This window comes from Cygnus olor, chromosome 1 (assembly GCF_009769625.2).
Source record: "Cygnus olor isolate bCygOlo1 chromosome 1, bCygOlo1.pri.v2, whole genome shotgun sequence".
Lineage (NCBI taxonomy): Eukaryota > Metazoa > Chordata > Aves > Anseriformes > Anatidae > Cygnus > Cygnus olor.
The window spans coordinates 55852564-55869841 of NC_049169.1; the positions used below are offsets into that span (position 1 = coordinate 55852564).

General features: G+C 49.3%; 1 protein-coding gene across 4 annotated transcripts in view; it reads left to right on the forward strand.

Moving 5' to 3' along the window:
- The first annotated feature begins 13578 nt into the window (after positions 1–13578).
- The window catches only part of MYH9 (myosin heavy chain 9), a 69374-nt gene continuing 65674 nt past the window's right edge, over positions 13579–17278 (forward strand). Inside the window, exon 1 of one of the 4 annotated variants that reach the window (XM_040544781.1) lies at positions 13579–13717. The gene's annotated coding sequence lies outside the window, so the exon portion shown is untranslated. Of the gene's footprint in view, positions 14147–14865; positions 15153–17278 lie in introns of those variants that run through there. The other 3 variants (XM_040544782.1, XM_040544783.1, XM_040544784.1) reach the window with 3 other exon arrangements.

The following is a 17278-nucleotide window of genomic DNA, read 5'->3' on the forward strand; positions in this document are numbered from 1 at the left end:
GCCCGTGGCAGGGGGTTGGAATTAGGTGGTCTTTAAGATCCCCTCCAACCCAAGCTGCTCTCTGATTACGTGATTCCAACCCCTATCCAGCAGCGATGGTGGTGCAGGATGGGTCAGGCCTCTACCAGATGCAGCTTCACAGCCTATCCCCACTGGGCCCAGTAGGTCCAGAGGTGGAACTGCTGGGTGAGGCTGAGCTGAGCCTGAATTTTACCTCCCTGCCTCGCTTTGGGATTGAGCAAAGGGAGTCAGCAGGAGTGGCTGATCCCTGGAATGAGCTTCGCTTTTCAAACCTGACCCAACCTCCTTTTGCTCGTGGCACCTCAGGCAGCCCTCGAGTCGCCTCAGATTAAAAGAAGCCGAGTAACACCGACAGTCGGTGATTCCCGTCCTTGGCTGTCAGTGAAAACCTGTTTTATTGCATTTCTGTCATAATCTTCTGAGCACCTCACCCACGCTGAGACCCGGCACGCTCAGACTTTCTCTTTGGGCCACAGCCTCCTGCCCGGCCTGTAGGTGAGGGCAGCCGCCGGTCCAGGTCGAGCCCTGCCCTGCCCGTCCCATCTCCGCAGCACCAGCTAGAGCACGGCCTGCACTGAAGTGCCCAGGGTCCTCTCCACATGGTGGTGCAGAGCCCCCTCCTCATGGGGATTTTGGCTCTGGAAGGTGGTCAGGGTGCAGAGGTGCCCTGTCCCTGCCTCCCCCCGGCCACGGCCTCGACCTCTTGGTCAGCCTCGTACCTCACACCTTTCCCCGACACGCAGCCCGGAGCTCATCTCAGCCTTCCCCATTTCCCATCCTCTGTGAAGACTGCAGAGGGATTGCTCATCACGCCACGCTCCTGATATCACATAAGACACCACTGAGTAGCAGTTGTATGTCATTTCACCTACCGTTGTCCCCAAGCCAGCAAGCAGGTAAAAGTTTTGAGGTCTCCTTTCTCGCTTGCCTCCTTTTCAATCACTTCTGGCCCACTGAGCAATGGGTGTTCTTTTTTTTAATGCTCTGAAGGCCGTGCCTCACAGGTATGACATCAGAGGAGTGATGCACTGCCCTCCGGCAATATCACCGGAGCAGAACCTGATTTCTGTTGTCTTCCAGCCCTAGCTGCTGCCTGGTACACCCTGTCTCCCTCAGCTTCACAGCCACTGGAGCAGAGCAATAGCTGAGAGGTGAGTAATGGAGAAGCTACCTGACCAGATCTAGACCTGGCTGTAAACATCCTCTCTGATAACAATGAAGAGGAAGATCTGCGACTGCCGAAGTGCAGAGCCGCTGGAGGAGGAGGAGGACGGTGCCCAGACATCCCTGAGTACATGCGCACAAGGCATTCACATAGCGTACGTGCAGTAAAACTGCTTGCAGAAACTACCACAGCTTCCTCGTCTTGAGTGAATTTGCACCCATTTTTATGAACTGAACTTCCGAGATGATATTAATGTGGTAGGTGGAGGCAGGGATGCTCACTGTACATGCACTGACACACGCTGGTAGTGTGAACGCACACGCCAACACCTGCAGGGCAGGTGCTCGGTGAGAGGACAAGAGGCAACGACAGATCCTGGATTTGCCACCCTCAGGGGTTTCCAAAACCTGGCTGGATATGGCCCCGAGTGGGCTGGAGACCTCCAAAATTACCTTCTACACTGAGTGATGCCCTGAGATTGGTAACCCTATACATTTGGCAATGGATGTTGTGTAATTCAGATACTGGTCACAACCACTTGCATCTGGGATGCTGTAACAACCCCCATGGCCAGCTGTGCAGTTGGAGTAAATTCATCCATGGTATCCCTGGAAAAGAGGCTTTCTGCCCTCCCAGGGCTGTGAGTCCTTCCTTGTTTCTGACCAGCCTGTGTCTGGTGTGTCACCAGAAAGTCCTCCCCATGACTGTGCATTTCCAGAGCCTCTCTAGCACCCAGGCAGTCAACCACACCAAGGAAAGGGTCAAGCTGAAGAAACGGCTCTTCCTTTCGGTTCAGGCTGTTTTCCAGCTGGATCAGACTGTGAGATCTGGGGCTGGCAGTGGGAGTGTGAAGGTTGGAGGACGGAGGGGAAGAGGAGGCAAGGGGGCTTCTTCCTCTGGGGGCTGCCCAGACTCGGGCTGGTTTGTGCAGTCCTCAAACCACAACCCTGACAGTCCCAAGGCTGAGAAGGAACAGGATGTTCCCTCGTTGGCTGACCTAATCCAAATCACTCATCCCGAGGGAAAGGCCCCACAACCTCTCTCTTGAGCCAGACACAGCCTGTAAGCAGTTAAAGAGTGGATGTGGTGGCAAGCTCAGGAGAGGGAGCATGATCCCACTGGTCTCCCACTGGTGACCCAGCCACAGCTCCTGCTCCCCTCAGCTCTTAAAATACATGGTTTGAGAGCTATAAAAACTCATTTCATGGCAGGGAAGGTCATTAGATCTGGCGGCTCGTGTACTTCTGTGTTCACCTGGGCATCTGACAAACATGGTGAGCACCTAGCCTGCTCAGCCCCGTGCTGCTGGGACTTGAACACAGTCACGATTACAAATGTATCACAGAGGAAGCTCTCAGTGCCTGCTTCCTTTCCTACAAAATAGAGGTAACTGCCTCCTGGAGTGATAAATATGATCGTGTTTGGTAAAGATCTCTGCGAGCCGGCGGTCAGCACAAAAGGCCAGCCTGTTGCGGCTCGCAAGCACACTCATCCCCTGCCTCCCCTTCTGCCGCTCCTTCCCGAAACACGTCAGCGCTCGCAGGAGGAGGTGGGTGCCGTGACATCCCTCTTTTTTCCCCCGCTGAGAGAAACTGAGTCACGCAGGGATGATGTCCTCCAGGGTGGCAGCAGGCTCAAAAGCAGAGTTATGGCTCCCCGTGCCCCCTCCCCATGCCAGCCACCACACACATGTGATCTGGTGGATTAGCTTTCCACGTCCTTGGTGTAATGAACCCGTGTCAGGAATGCTGTGTGCATAGCGACCTTATCTGATGACAGTGACATTTTTAGCATGTTTATGTTTGGCCTTAGCCGTAACCGGTTGGCGGAGCTGGATGGATCAGACCAGGTCGATACGTGTAGGAACCCAATGCACGCAGTTGGCCAGAGATGTAGGGGGGATCCCAAAACACGTACGGAGCCATGGGGTCTGCAGCAGACATCCCGCAGCAGACCTGCCAGCTGCGGCTTTTCACACACTCGCCAGCAGCGCTGGGAGGAGGATCGTTTGTTTTTCCTTTCTTTTTATTTTTTTTCTTCCGGTTCTCAGAACTACCCCAACCAGATGGGAATAGGTTTCCCATGTCGGATGCGGGGGACCCCGCGACCCGTCGCTCCCAGATCCCCCCCGCATCCCAAAAAGCAGAAAGCGGAGGCTCCACCGCAGCTCCTCCGGGAGGTGCGGGGGAGAAAGGGAAGAGGAGAGGGGTCGTCGTGCAGTTTTCGCTGCTTTAGCAGCTGGGCCAAGGGAGGGTTCCCAGGGTTTTTCCCAGGAAGGAGGTCAGGGCCGGGCAGCCTCCAGCCCCGGGAGGCCCCACCTCCTCTCAGCCTCCAACGCCGCGCTCCTGCCCTTATAAGGCTGCGGTTGTCACAGAGGCCAGGAAAAAAAAAAAAAAAAAAGAAATGTAATAAACCGAAAAGCCATAAAAAGCTGCGTGAGCATTACCTGCCCTGCTGCGGGCTCCCTCCCCAGGCAGGATCTCGCTGCCAGCCCAGCGCGGCCTCGGGGCTCCCACCCCAGAGGCCTCGCCTCAGGGCGCTCCAGATTTGTGAGGCCTCCGCACTGAGACGTCTTCGTTTGCTTTATGTAGTGCTTCAGGAGGAGGTTCACATCTCCGACCGCCTTTTATTTTTTGCTGCTTTTGCAGGGTGTGAGACCCTGGTAGGTCTCCATCCTGCAGGAGAGGGTGCACGCAGGGGGAGACTGTGGGGTGAGCCTTCAAATGGCCACCTTCCCCCACCCTTCAAAAAAATGATCCGAGGGCATGTTGGCCTTTCTGAGATGGAGTGCCTTCCAGCAGGGAACACGCAAATGCAGAGGAGACCCTGCTGTCTCCTGGAGGGAGAAGCTTGCCATGATGAAGAAGACACCATGGGCTTGAACAGCAGCAACGCCCTAGACCAGCAGTCAGGAGACGTGGTGTATCCATCAGACAATTATTTGCCTGTCTCCGGATGTGGCTGAGTTTTACTCCTTCCCCCCTTCTCAATTTTTCTCTAAGTAATGAGGCAATTCATTGTCAGTGCATATTTTAAACACTGACTCTCTTGGTTCCTGTCTTAGACCCAGCACACACTTCCCAAAAGTTTCCTGTGGGCCCCAGCTACAGCAGTTTAAACATTTTCCATCGTACATGAAGCGGCTGCGTGCTGCCATGGGACCCTTGCTTCCTGGACCTGCCTGGTCAGCAGGAGCAGGATCCTGTCCCCAGATCCCTCCTGGGACCTGCTGGGGGGCACTGGGGCCAGCCTCAGCCTTTCTTCACTTCTGATTGCCCTCTCACATGGAGTTTGCCTGCTCCATTTGGGCTTGAAAGCTCTCTGGGGAAAGGCACAGGGGCTGCTCTTGGCTTGAGAAGCAATGTGTGCTACTGCAGAGCAGTGAGAAAGGGGGACTGTGGCTTGATGTGCAGCAATAAAGGGGATATGCCTTCAGGAGATGTCTCCTCCAGGGAGGAGAGAAAGGTTTGTTCCAAAGAGAACTGCTATGCTTGGGAATTTGCCATTGGGAAATACGAGATTTCCCCCAGACAGCCTTTTCCAGGTCCGCTGGCTGGCCAGAGATGCAGTTCCTATTGGGATTTAGTACCTGTAGGGAGATCATTGCTCTGCACATTGTGGGTCTGGGTTTGCATGGACTTGAGCTACTCTTTCCCCAGTCCCACGTAAACATTGCTGCCCTACTCTCCGGGCACAAAGGCAACCTCTGGGGAACACGGGGGAGCCCCTCATCTGTGCTGATGCATGTGGGTGCCCTCTGTGCTGCAAAAGTCTTAAGGAAACAGCACTATCACAGGTGGCGACACTGACTTCACCTGGATTCTGAATCATAACGTGCTTCTCCCAGGTCTCTGGGTTAAAGTGCCCCACTCCACCTTTCTCCAGAAGCTCAACAGAAAACAAGATCAGGGAGCAGCAGCATGAAGTTTTGTGCCATCACAGGACATAAAACCTTTAGCGTTGAGACCACAGCTGTCCTTACACCACGGTTTCCCATCACGGGGATTGCCTCTTCCAGTTTCTCAAAGCTGGAAGCAGAAAGACCCCCAGCCCCTCGGTTCCATCCTTCCCCTTGCAGGAGGAAGAGGAAGAGAGGTACCAACCAGTTCCAGGGTGGCTGCGGGCGAGGTTGTTTTTATCGGGATGAGGCAGAGGCCTCTCCCTTCGCAGCTGTTCGGTGTGCACCAGCAGCCAGGACATACAAAAAGATGTCCCGCAGGCCAGGCGGGGCCCTGCTCCAGGCAAACTGTGCTTTGCAAATGGAATCACAGCAGAGGGACAGGAGGAGCGCTTCTTGCTCCCTGGGGTGAGGGTAGCACCCACTTCAGGACACAGGAGCCCACACCTGATTCTTCCCTGCCCTGGGCATTTCCACCCACAGTCACCTCCAGGGAACCACAGTCTAGATTTTCAGTTTTAAAAGAGACTTTACAGTGACCCAAAGAGACCTTGTATCCTGAAGAAGCACAAATAAGGCATCTTTAAGTGCTCCTAATTATACTTTTTTTTTTTTTCCCTCCTGCTTTACATATTTTCCTGCTTGGGATTTTTTTTTCCCCTCCTTGCTAATTAGAGGACTAATTTTTAGAAATTACTTTTGTCCACTCTGGAAAACTAATAGAAAATTAGTAAAAACGTGGTAGCATGAAAATGAAAGTAAGCCTGGGGAAAGGTAATTGTTTATAACCGAGGGGTTTTGTTAACTCCTGTGCCTAATTAACACACTACAAAGGGGAGCCTTTGTTGGAGGCTCCACACCCTGCTTTTCCAATTAAGGTACAAGAGAGATCAAAATAAAAAGGGCTTGGAGACAGCTGGCATGTCCCCTAGCAAAGCCAAACCTGATTTAGCATTCCTCAAGTAACAAAAATAATAACAAGAATACGCATACCTTCTTTTCCTGTATGCATTTTCTCTTCATGTAATGCAAAACCCCTTCTCATGGTTTCTGAGTAACAACAAAAAACTTATCATTATGATCCTCATGGCTGATGTGTTTTTAACCCACAGGAAAAAGGGACTGGGGTGATTATTTTCAGGGTTATGATGGCTGCTAGAAGAAGCTTTGCAGGAAAGCTGAATCATCGGGTGAGCATCTTGTTTTCATCTTTTTGTATTTCACTATCCCACATCTAAGGGTCGGCTTATGAAAATTCAAAAGGCTTTTATACATGTACATTCCCCTATAAAGAGTCAAAGAGTTACAGGCCTCTGTGCTGTCTCGCTACCAGCCGCAAGTGCGTATACAGGTGTGCGCTTAAATTTCAGTGCAGCAGTAATCAGGACAACAGCAAGGGTGCTTCTGCTTTGTGTGGGAACAGAAAATACAAGGAGGGAGTGGACAGGATTTATCATAAGTTAATGAGAGTGGAGCTATCTTATTTTGTGCTTTAGATCTGTATCGTGCTTGGGTCTCTAACTCCAAGTCCAAATATTCTCTCCGTGAACCCCCTTTTATATCCCTTGGTGCATAAGGCATGAGTGTCTGCAGGACTCCTTCCATCCCAGACTGACAAAAGCTGCTACCTCACACAGAGGGATTTCACAACCCCCCCTGAAAACATCTCTGTTCCATGGGTTTGGTTCCTCTAACACTTTTTTTGCCTCTCGATAGCTGAGAAATACAGCAGAGCAGGTGCTAGCCTGAGGTTTGACAGCCCACCAGCCTGCTGCTCTGCAGTGAGGTATTGATTTTTGACAGGAATTTGTTACACAAACACAGGGTGCCCCATGAGTTGTTTTCTTTGTTGCAGAATAATCCCAGGAAACGATGCTCTGACAAAGGGGAAAGAAGATGTCTGCGTTACATGAGGCTCTTGCCTGCACCTTGCCTAAAAAGTCATTTCCCACCTTGATGACACCTCATGTATCTCAGTATTTTCTCACATCCTACAAAGATAATGCCTCAGGAAGTCCCCAGGGCTCATTTTCTGCCTTCTGTGCCAGCACTGTCAGTTTGGCCTTCTGTTCCATCTGTCCAACCCGAACAGGGGGGCTGAAAATAAGGGCGACGCACCCAGCTTCCTGCGCTGCCCCATATGTTTCCAAAGGCTGTGCAAGCTGGCAAAATCATACAGAACGGACCATGCTGGCAGTGGGAGGCCAGAGAAGCTGGGAGAATTGAGGAGGCTCTCAAGGGAGTAGGGGAAAGAAAAAGTCCCAAATGTGGGAGGGAATCTTGGCAGAAATGAAAGGGGGGGTTGTTGAGCAAAGCACGCGCTGGCTCCAGCCGCACAGAGCTTGCAATATGTTACACTGAGAATCTGTGGGTGTGTTTATAAGACCTGCCGCTGACTTGCATGCACAAAGGATGTAGCCTCCTCTTATCAGAAAAATGTGGGCTTCAGGCTCGCAGAAGAGGGTGAATACTTGCAAGACTTCACGTCCAGTCTTCTTTCTGGCTGTGGAGCTCTCGCCCAGCAGAATGGACCCAAAGCTAGGCTTTGACCGGACTGACTTTGGTTTCTGGCAGGCAAAAGCAGTATCTTTAATTGTGGCAGGCTATTAACTAGTTAGTTCCCCTGCAGTTCCCACAACAAAGCTGCAATGAGAATCTGGATGACTTTCTACAGCGCTGGAAAAATCCCTTGTTCCGAGCATCTCTTGGGCATACTAGAATATTTCAAGCTAGTTTCACTTTGGCCTCGGCCAGCTCACTGGAATGAGAAGCACAGAGCCACTTCATGTGAGCAAATATTGGCCTTGATTACTATTGCAGGCTGAACCCAAAACCAAACAGCAAATGTGAGGTAAGCTGAGAGGCACCATTAGTGAAAGCTCACGTAGTAACCTCAGGAAAGGCAGCAGGCGGAAAGCTGAGGTGCTCTCGTGTTTGGCAGGGAGGAAAGAAGGGAGACTCAATTCCTGCTGGAGGAAGAAGATGCTTGGGGAGAGGAAGAGGGAAGCAAACATCCAGCTAGATGCCTTTTGTTTAGAGGTCTCTTAAAGGTGACAGATGCTGAAATGCACTTTAAAAAAGGTGAATGTTGTGAAGTAGCAAACCACCATTCACCTTGGTGAATTCTCTGAACTTGGTCCTGTTTTCCAAATGGCAAAATCACCCTGGTACTCAGTTTTTGGTTCTGTGAAAATGAGGCCCAGCCTGAGACCTAAGAAGGAAAAGAGAAGCAAAGACGGTGTAAAGCTCTCCACAGCCCCACCTAAGCAGGAAAACAGTGTTTAGATGGCTTTGGCAATCTCTTGCAAGTATTTTTCCTTTGTCAATATCTGTTCCACGCCTGGCAAGTATATTTGCTACCTGAGTGTCACAAGCATACGATGGCTGCGGGGCGACAGGGATGTTTATTCCCCTTTCAGCTTATCCTCTGTTGAGTAAAAAGAATGCCCCCAAGCCCTTCTGAACTCAGGAATCTGAAGCATTTCTTAACCCCCTGAGAAAGGGAGAAGGACAAGGAGGTATTTGAGATGGTAATAAAGGACCCTTAGCAATTGCTGAACCACAGAGCTGTAAGGCCAGGACAGACAAGCCCAAAAATTACGTGCCTGGTTCCGATTGAATTATCACTAAAGGGGCTAAACCACAATGGGTTGTGTGAAAATGCCCAGTTTGTTTTCTGCAGCAAGAAATCGCCATGCTTATTTAAGGCAGGTAACAGGACGTGCTCTGCTGGAATTTTGGATAAGCTGGGGTAGGCCTGAGGTAGAAAACTCAGGTCCCAAATGTTGGTTTGGGGGCAAGGATACTTTTGCTGGATGGCTTCTATTCCTGGTGTATAAATCCTTTTTTTTTATAGTTGTGCTGGACGCCAGCTTTCTCAGCATTTAAAGCTGGATAGAAAATAGCTAGCAGCAAGAGAACAGGGCTAGAGGAAACAAGGTTAGGAAGCGGATATACTGAACCAAAAAATGTATGTTGCTTAGCACTGTGCTCGCATTTAGATGGCAGTGATGATTATATTTGAATTCCTTGGAGGTAAAGAGCTCTGGGCCATTGTTCTTGGTATGTCAGATCAGGAATGCGGTGTCTGCAACCATGCATAATGGAGTGGCAATCCCATCTCAGGGCTTGGACGAACTCACAAGCTCCAAGGAGAGCTTTCCTCTGCGCAAGATATAATTTTTCATTTAGGTGTGTTTCTGAGGACACGTCCCATGACTTCAGTCAGAGCACAGCTGTTTGACAACCTGCTTATCCAACTGGGATACGTACATACTTTTACAACGTAGTGTCACTCCCATTGTATTGCAGGGAGGGTCTCTAGCACAAAGTAAATTTGCTTATTGTGCTACCTAACTGATAGATAGAGATTTATGCCTCTAAATCGTACCCGAACTGAGCAGAGACGTCGTGTGCAAATGTTTTGTTTTCTAGCTGCAGATCTTGTCACTAATGTGTGAAGAAAGTAAAGACGTGTTCCTCTTTTACTGAAGCTGAAGCAAGAACCACAATGAAGCAGGAGTTCAGCAGGCTGTTCGCACAAGACTGCGTGGGTGGATGGTTGGGGAGAGGTGGAAAGGGGGAGAATAACTGTTTTAAATACTACAGCGTGCCAGGTGCAGCTCCTGCCCTTCTGCCAGCCTTGGGGTGCAGGTATGGTTCCCTCCTATTTTCTCCATCAGCAAAGTCAGCGTGAAAGACTCCTGTCGCAGTCCCGTGGTTCAATCTCTTCAGTCGTGCTGATGCCTCTGTCTCTCTGTGGGCCTATAAACTAGATCAGCGAACTGCTCTTTTCTTCTTAACCTTCTTTTTTAACTCCAGTGATCCAGTTTACAGTATGGCTCTTGAAACGTCTGCATCAGCACCACTGAGGCAGCGGTGGCTGTGACACAGCACTAGGACCAAGCGACTGGGGGGAGAACAGATGACGTCTCAAGCCAGTTTTGCTGATGAAGAGAGCATTATGGAATCGCACCCTGACACACGAAAACAAGACAATGAAGCAATGAAAACACAGCCACACCAGAAGTTGGGTAGGCATGCTAAGGGTAACCTCTCTCGGTAAGGAAAGGCCTTATATGCTTCCTAGTATCTGCTGCTTGCTGCTTCTGAGACAGGTTACTGGGCCACGTTTGCCTTAGTGTGGTCCCAGCTCTTTTACATCAGCTGCTCCTGTTATAATTTGGATGAACAGAGCTAGAATTTAGGCTTAAATTTGTAAACTCTGATGCTCCAGTGGTAACACCACTTGCTTTCACTCCTTCCACATCTTAAGTTCATGGTTTTCCACCTTCTGTGCCATCACAGTTCGGATTCGGCATTTGTTATGGGAGCAGAACAATAAAGAATTGGCACAAGGGGAAAAGGAAGCTGTGCTAATAAACGGTGCCTAAATTCCAGGCAAATTTCACGTTGTTCAGAGGACATGGGCAGTAAATGGTGAAGTCCACCAAAATGTGTTGCTTTCTCCTCCTTTGCTCCAAAGAGCCCTTTCCTTCTGTTACAGGGTGTAAAAACCTTGTAAGTTCTCATCTGCATTTATAGCTGGGTGTATATATCAAAGTGACTCCACAGCTGCTTTTTTTTTTATATTAATTCCAATTATGAGTCTGCACAGAAACTACTGATGTTTCAGGCTTCTGCAAAAGCAGAGTTGAGGCTTCTTAGCAATAACAGATTGTGACATTCTCCAGATCTGCATGTGTGCGGTTTCTGTCTAAAGTCACTGTGGTTAGCGTTTAGCAATGTGACTTCTCTGATAAAGTAAACACCTTTTGTCTCCTGTCACTCTTCTTTCAGCCTGGAAGAAACTTGTTTTGGAAGAGATTTCTTCTGCTTCGCAAGGCATTTGGAAATGATTTGTCGACATGAATTTAGCCACCTTACCTGTTTGTGAGAAACAGAAATGAAACGTGCCTATGTTTAGTGTTCGTGGCAGACGTGCAGGCTTCTCCCACGGACTGCAGCTTGCCAATAAACTTAAGCCCAATTGTCTTGGATTAGGCCAGTGTAGGGGAAAACAGCGTAGTTCAGCAAAGTGAGCATTGGTGTGGTCTGTTGTGAAGGCTGGCAAATCGAAGAGTAACCTCTGGATGCTTGGTGTTTCATTTTCTTTTTCTTTCTCTGGTAAATCTGGCTGCTGTTGAGGTGCTTGAGATGCTGTTTTTCAGAATTCAATGACCATTACAAGTTTGCTCTTACAATGGATGCTAGCTTGCAAGCATCGATGGAAAATGTGAGTGAAGTTGACCAGAAGGATCAAATAAACATCATACGAATTTGAAGAAAGTAACGGATGTACAAAATTAATATGATAGCTTTTTTACTCATACTTCTTTCAGAGGCGTGTCTCCTTTCCTGGGTAACTTCCTGCCATCAGACCAACACAAAAACCCTTTGCACTTATTTTTAGAATAGTCGAGCTACAGAAAACAGACAATTCAAATCTGACTTGCCTCAACTACCATGCACCTACCAAGCTGAGCATTAGGGAAACATGCAGAGTTTTCAAAAGAAGTGGGATACTTTTTGGTAAGGGAGAGGTTGGTAGAAAACTGCAGCTATCTTTGCTTTGAGCTCATTTTTGATACTTTACTGCTGAAGTCATCAGGGAAGTTTTGCCATTGATTAAACAGGAGTGGAACCAACTTCTCAAATGTCTTAATTAAAGAAAAACAAATAGAGAAAGACAAACCTGAGAAAGACAGTACAGCCTGACCTTAGACTTAAGTCTTGGGAAGTGCAGAGTACCTATGAAAGTATGAGAGGCAGACGAGAGTAAGAAAATTTGAAATGCCCTGTACCATGCAGACCTTAAAAATGACTGACAGCCTTTTAATGTCTGCATTTCATACTTGCAGTCGTTACCTTTTATTTCCCACATGACTACTGTTGTCAGTCAATTTTTTGCCTTTTCTATTTCCTTGCCCAGCTAAGCTCTGCTACTTTTCTCCTTCAAAAACTTTACTTAGACCTGATACTGTCTGCTTGCTTTTGTTTACCTTTCTTAGCCACTTGGCTGAAGACACAGTTTCTCTTTTTTTCTTTGATGTATGTAGTAATCTCCACTATTTCCATTCCGTCTCATTTTTATGGGAGAATTTAAAACCCTGCCTTTCAACCAGTAAATATCTTTTTTGTCACTTTTTGATGGATCAGAATGAGTTATTGGACACTTAAATGGGGACTTAGGTCCCCATTTAAGGCACCTGATTATGTAGGTATCTTTGGTTGCTTCTTGTCACAGTTCCAGCTTCCTTTCATTCTCTGTCTTAATGTACTAGCGAAGACCTATGCTGTATGTTCTCTTCCCACTGCCAAATTAAATTCTTATTGTACCTATATTTACACCTCTCACCTCTGCCTTTAACAATGACACCTTTGTATGCCTGATACTCAGCTCTACAAATCTTTCACTGCTTTCAGAGATTTCACCCACTGCCTTTTGTGTCTTGAGACATACACGTCTAGCGTTGTTTCCAAACTGCCGCAATAAATCTGAGCCAAAAGCGTTTCACTTGGACAAGAGATGCTTACTCAAGACAATTCTCTGCTAACATCTCTGTCTCTCTTGATTCAAGCCTGCTTCACTTTAACTTTGATATTAGTCGACATTGGTAAACTTCACCCTGTATTTTCTGTCATTGGCACCTACGTCTGCAAACCTGCCCTCCTTATCGAAGGTAGGAAGCCCTGAAGGGAGGCAGCCTTGCATTTCTGGGTGCTTGTAAATAAGCAATAAAGCTCATCTTTACAGCTGGATCTGACATCTGGACTCGTATATGCCGCGCTCACTTTTGGAAGACTTTCGTCTCACGTCTTGGCTCTGGCTTCCTCCTTTCCCCTGCGCTCTGCCTGAAGCTCCTGGAGCCTGCAGCACATGTAGAGAGGAAGCATGAGCTCAGCTTTGTGCCTTCACACCTCTCCCGTTCTGGCAGGCCTCCCCCGACCCCCTCCAGGCTCACTTCAGCACCCGGGCCCGGCCACGCCGTGCCTCTGCCCTTCCCCTCGCATTTTCAGGCCGTGCCGAGCCCCTGCGGCCTCAGGATTATATTCTCGGTGCCTGGATTACGCCCCCCCCTCCTCATTTCCCCGTGAGGCCGCCGGGCACGGCCCCCTCAGCGCCAGGCCGCCGGCCCGGGGCGGGCACAGGGCAGCGCCAGCGAGGCACGGCTTCCGCCGGGGCCCAGCCCGGCGCCGTTGCGGGGCATTGTGGGGCCGGCCTGGCACGGCTCGGCCCGGCAGGAGGCGAAGGGAGGCGGCGAGGGGGCAGCGGGGCCGTGCCGGGCCGTGCCGGGCCCCCCCCCGCCCCTCAGGGCGGCGCCGCGCCGGGTGCGCCTCCGCTAACGTTGCACGAAGGCGCGAGGCCGCCATCCCCTCCCGCAACGGCTCCGCAGCCTCCGCCCCGCGGGCGGCTCCTATTGGCCGGGCCCGCCGTCAGTTCCCCGCTGCCGGCTGGCCGATTGGCTAGAAGCCGCGGCGGGGGCGGTGCCGCGGCGCGGCGGGCGGCTCCCGGCGGGCGGGCGGCTGGCAGTGCCGCTGAGCCAGCGGCGGTCGCGGTGCCTGCGGGAGCAGCCGGGCAGCGCCAGCAGCGCGACACTCCCTCGGCGCCTGCCGCACTCCGCCTGCCTCAGGTGAAGCACGGGGGCTCCCTTCCCCTTCCTTCCCCTCCCCTCCGCCTTCCCCTTCCCTCCCGGTGCCCCCTTTGTCCGCCCGGGCACCCCGCATGCCCCTTCCCCATCCCCACCGCCCTATCCTCCGGTCGCCTTTTTCCCTTCCCCCCCCCCTTCCCTCCCTCCCTCCCTCCCTCCCTCCCTCCATTTTCCCCATCTCGGTGAGGTAGCGGGCAGGGGACATGGGGCCGCCGGGCAGCTGTCAGGGCTGACAGGCTTCCGCCCCAGCCCTCCTCTTCCTCTGCGCGGGGCAGGAGGGAGTGACAGGGCAAGACGAAGCTTGCAGCAGAAGGGCTCGCAGGCAGCTCGTGTTCCTGGGCACAGCCTCCGAAAGGCCCCGGGAGCGGTCCCTCGCCTCGTCCCGGGGGCCCTACGAGACCTGGCTGCAAGGTGGGGAAAGCCCCAGGGTCCCTGGGCTGCCACCAGGGCGGTGGGGACCCCACGGGTTTCGTCGCTCGGAGCTGCTCCTCGTCTGCCCCTCGTCCCCCTAAATTGGGGTGAAAGGAGATTGGAAGCAACGCCGTGCTTCTGGGAACCAAGTGGGATATCCCACAAGCAAACTGCGTTGCTTCAGAAGCTCCCTGTGCATTCAAAGCTAAACTCACTTTCCTTTTCCTCCTTACAACCCCTGTCCTCTTGGTTTTCTCCAGAATCGCTATTTCTACCCCTCAACCTTGCTCTTCCACGAATTTTTCTTCTGTATCCCTCTGCAAGAGTGTAAGCTTTTTTTCCTGAGTGAAAAGCTCTGCTTGAAACTGAGTAATCTACAAAGTAATACATAGGAAACTTGCGCTTCATCCTTGGAGAGAGATTGTAGTAGATGGACTTTGCTCTGCAGACCGGTTTCCGTGCCTCTGCCCTATGCTATAAAGAAATATAAGGTAATTTGCATGGAGGCTGTTCAGCCACGGCTTGAAAGGTTAAATTGCAAGTCCTTAACTCTCGTATATGTCTTCTGTCCGGAAGCCTCGATATGGTAAAGTTTTAACTCCAAAATAACAGCGCTCTAATCAGTTACTGCTTGTGTAAAGATGCTTTTGAAATTAGTCACTAGGTAACAATGTGACTAAGTTCACTTATCCGTGGCATTCCAGTAAAAATGGCAAACCATGGTGCAGATATTTATTGACTCACAGATGCACTGTCTGCAACTGTAGCTCTCCTTCCTGAAGCTGGAATGAGATAAGCAAATATTTTTGTTAACTTGAAAGTTATAATGGGGAGGGGAGCAATTGATAAATGTTACTGAAACTGCTCGTAGCACAAAGAGGTTTTGAAGCTGTTGATCACAACCACCAAAACGGTATAAACGCATAAAGATTGTATTGCTAATCTGACCTTGTAAAAATAACAACGAGGTGAAATCACGCCATGACTCCATGAAGCTCCATGTCAGGTGGGACTGTTTAAATTGATGTGTACCCCTTCCTTATGGCTTTATTGGTCGTGCTTATTCACAGCATGTGCTATCTTTCTGGAGGTGGACGGGCAACATTTTCAGTAGCTTTAACATAACTGCAAAACTGGTAGTGATCAGATCTTGTCGTATTTCCTGGCTTAGCACCTCAAAGTGAGTATGACCAGCACCGAGCTGGTGAAGTTTGTGGTGGTTCTTGTAATACGGCGTCATCTCTTGGATGATTGATTTGTATTGTTAGGATCTGATTTTGGAAGTTCCCTGGAGTCTCAAGACTTCGACCCTGAAGTTTGCTCAGTCAGGTAGCTCGTGGCTGTTTCTGTATAAACAGGATGACTGAATTGTTGCGTTATGGCAGTCTCAGAAGAATGGGTGTAGAAACTGAATGCCTTTTATTGGACTTTGTTTGCAAAGGTTATTAGAATATTTCTACCATGGTTCCGGGTTTTCTTTTTTTTTCCCCCCCAAGTTATCCCCCCAAGAAAAAAAATATGCCAGGATGGTATCTTCATCCTAAGAGAAGAAGAAAGAATAATCTGTTCTCCCCCCCCCCCCCCCCCATTATTTTCTCTAGATGGTTATGTTTTACAAAATTCTGGGGCCATTAAGTTGAGAGAACTATACCCAAATTTAAGTGAATCAGTATTAAATGAGTGATAAGATAATGATTGTAGTTGTCAGAGGGTGAAGGTGTGTTCAGCTGTGTAGCAGGTGGTGACTCAAATACTCGCTTTAGAGCTGAAAACCGTGTCTACAGGAGTCAGATGCCACACGTGCTTAAAACTTTTCTCAGCAGTATTTGGCACTGCAAATATTTCTAGTACAAATGCTGAGACTTACGTTTAGTACTGCAATAAGCTGTCTTGAGAACTTGAACCGTTATTGCCTTGGCAGGTCTTAAAAAATGCTGTACTAAATGTGCGTTATAATGAATAATTCACAGGTTAGTCACGTTCAGGTACAAGGGAGAGTATGTTTATAGACATGGCTGCTACTAACTACATGAAAAAGTACTTCGGTTGCTCCGTGAGATGAAAGTAGTCTGCCAATACCCCAAAGTTCAGGTTTTGTCCTGTTGCTCCCAGGGTGCTGAGCAGCTGGGAGAGGGCACTGTCAGAAGCGTTGTGATTTCCCAGCTGATGCTGGAGTTCTGCTTTTGTTTTGGGTGGAAGGAATTACTTGGTACCTTAGGGTTTGGAAATCGGCTGAATCTTTGGCTTCCACCCCTAGGCCCCGTGTCTTGCCCAGATTTATGTCGCTGACCTATTGGTGTGGCTGTGATAGGGGGAGGTTGTAAGTGGACCTACTGGAGCTACAGGAACCCTTCTGGTTAACGCAACGTTTACTGAAAGGGGAAGTCGAAGCTAAGGTTGTGTTATCCCCCACCCCTGTGTTCTACATCTGCTTTCTTGCTTAGTAACCTCAGGTTATTGGGTAACATACTGGTGACTAAAGTGTATTTTAGAGGCCCAGAGTCGGTTCACATCCACCAAAAGGTGTCCAGGACTTTCATCCTGAGTGAACGGTTTTGTTCGTTTGATTGAAAAATGCACCCAATGCCCTCTAACATCCATTCTGATTTCTTGTATAAATATCTTTTTAGTCTTTGTTTTCTTAGTAATTGAGGCACAGCTGTTTGCATGTTAAGTAGAGAAATTGTGTGCCTGACGTTAAGTCTTTTGTGGGTTGGAACAAAACTATAATAGCATAGGATTGCCTACAGCAGCATTGTTTTTGCTGGCAATTGCTCTAGCTTTTAGTGGTGGCTTGGTGAACTTGTACCTTAAATTTCTTTTCAGTTAAGGCACACCATGATTCTAATTGAGTTTTCTAGTGTAAAAAGATATGGAAATGAGCAACCTGATTTAAGTAGAGTATGATGAGACAAAAAAAAAACAAATGCAACTCCTGCCCTGGAAGCTAATGCAAATGGGTGTTGTCCAACTAAATGAAATGCATTGGTTTACAAGTTCATCTTAATTTCATGCCAGTGTTTAATTATGGTTTATCCCCTTTACTTTTTTTTTTTTTGCAGCTGTGAGAACTTGTTCCGAGTACTTAAAGTAATAATCTCAAAGCTGAGATTCGTCTCGCTGTGCTAGGTT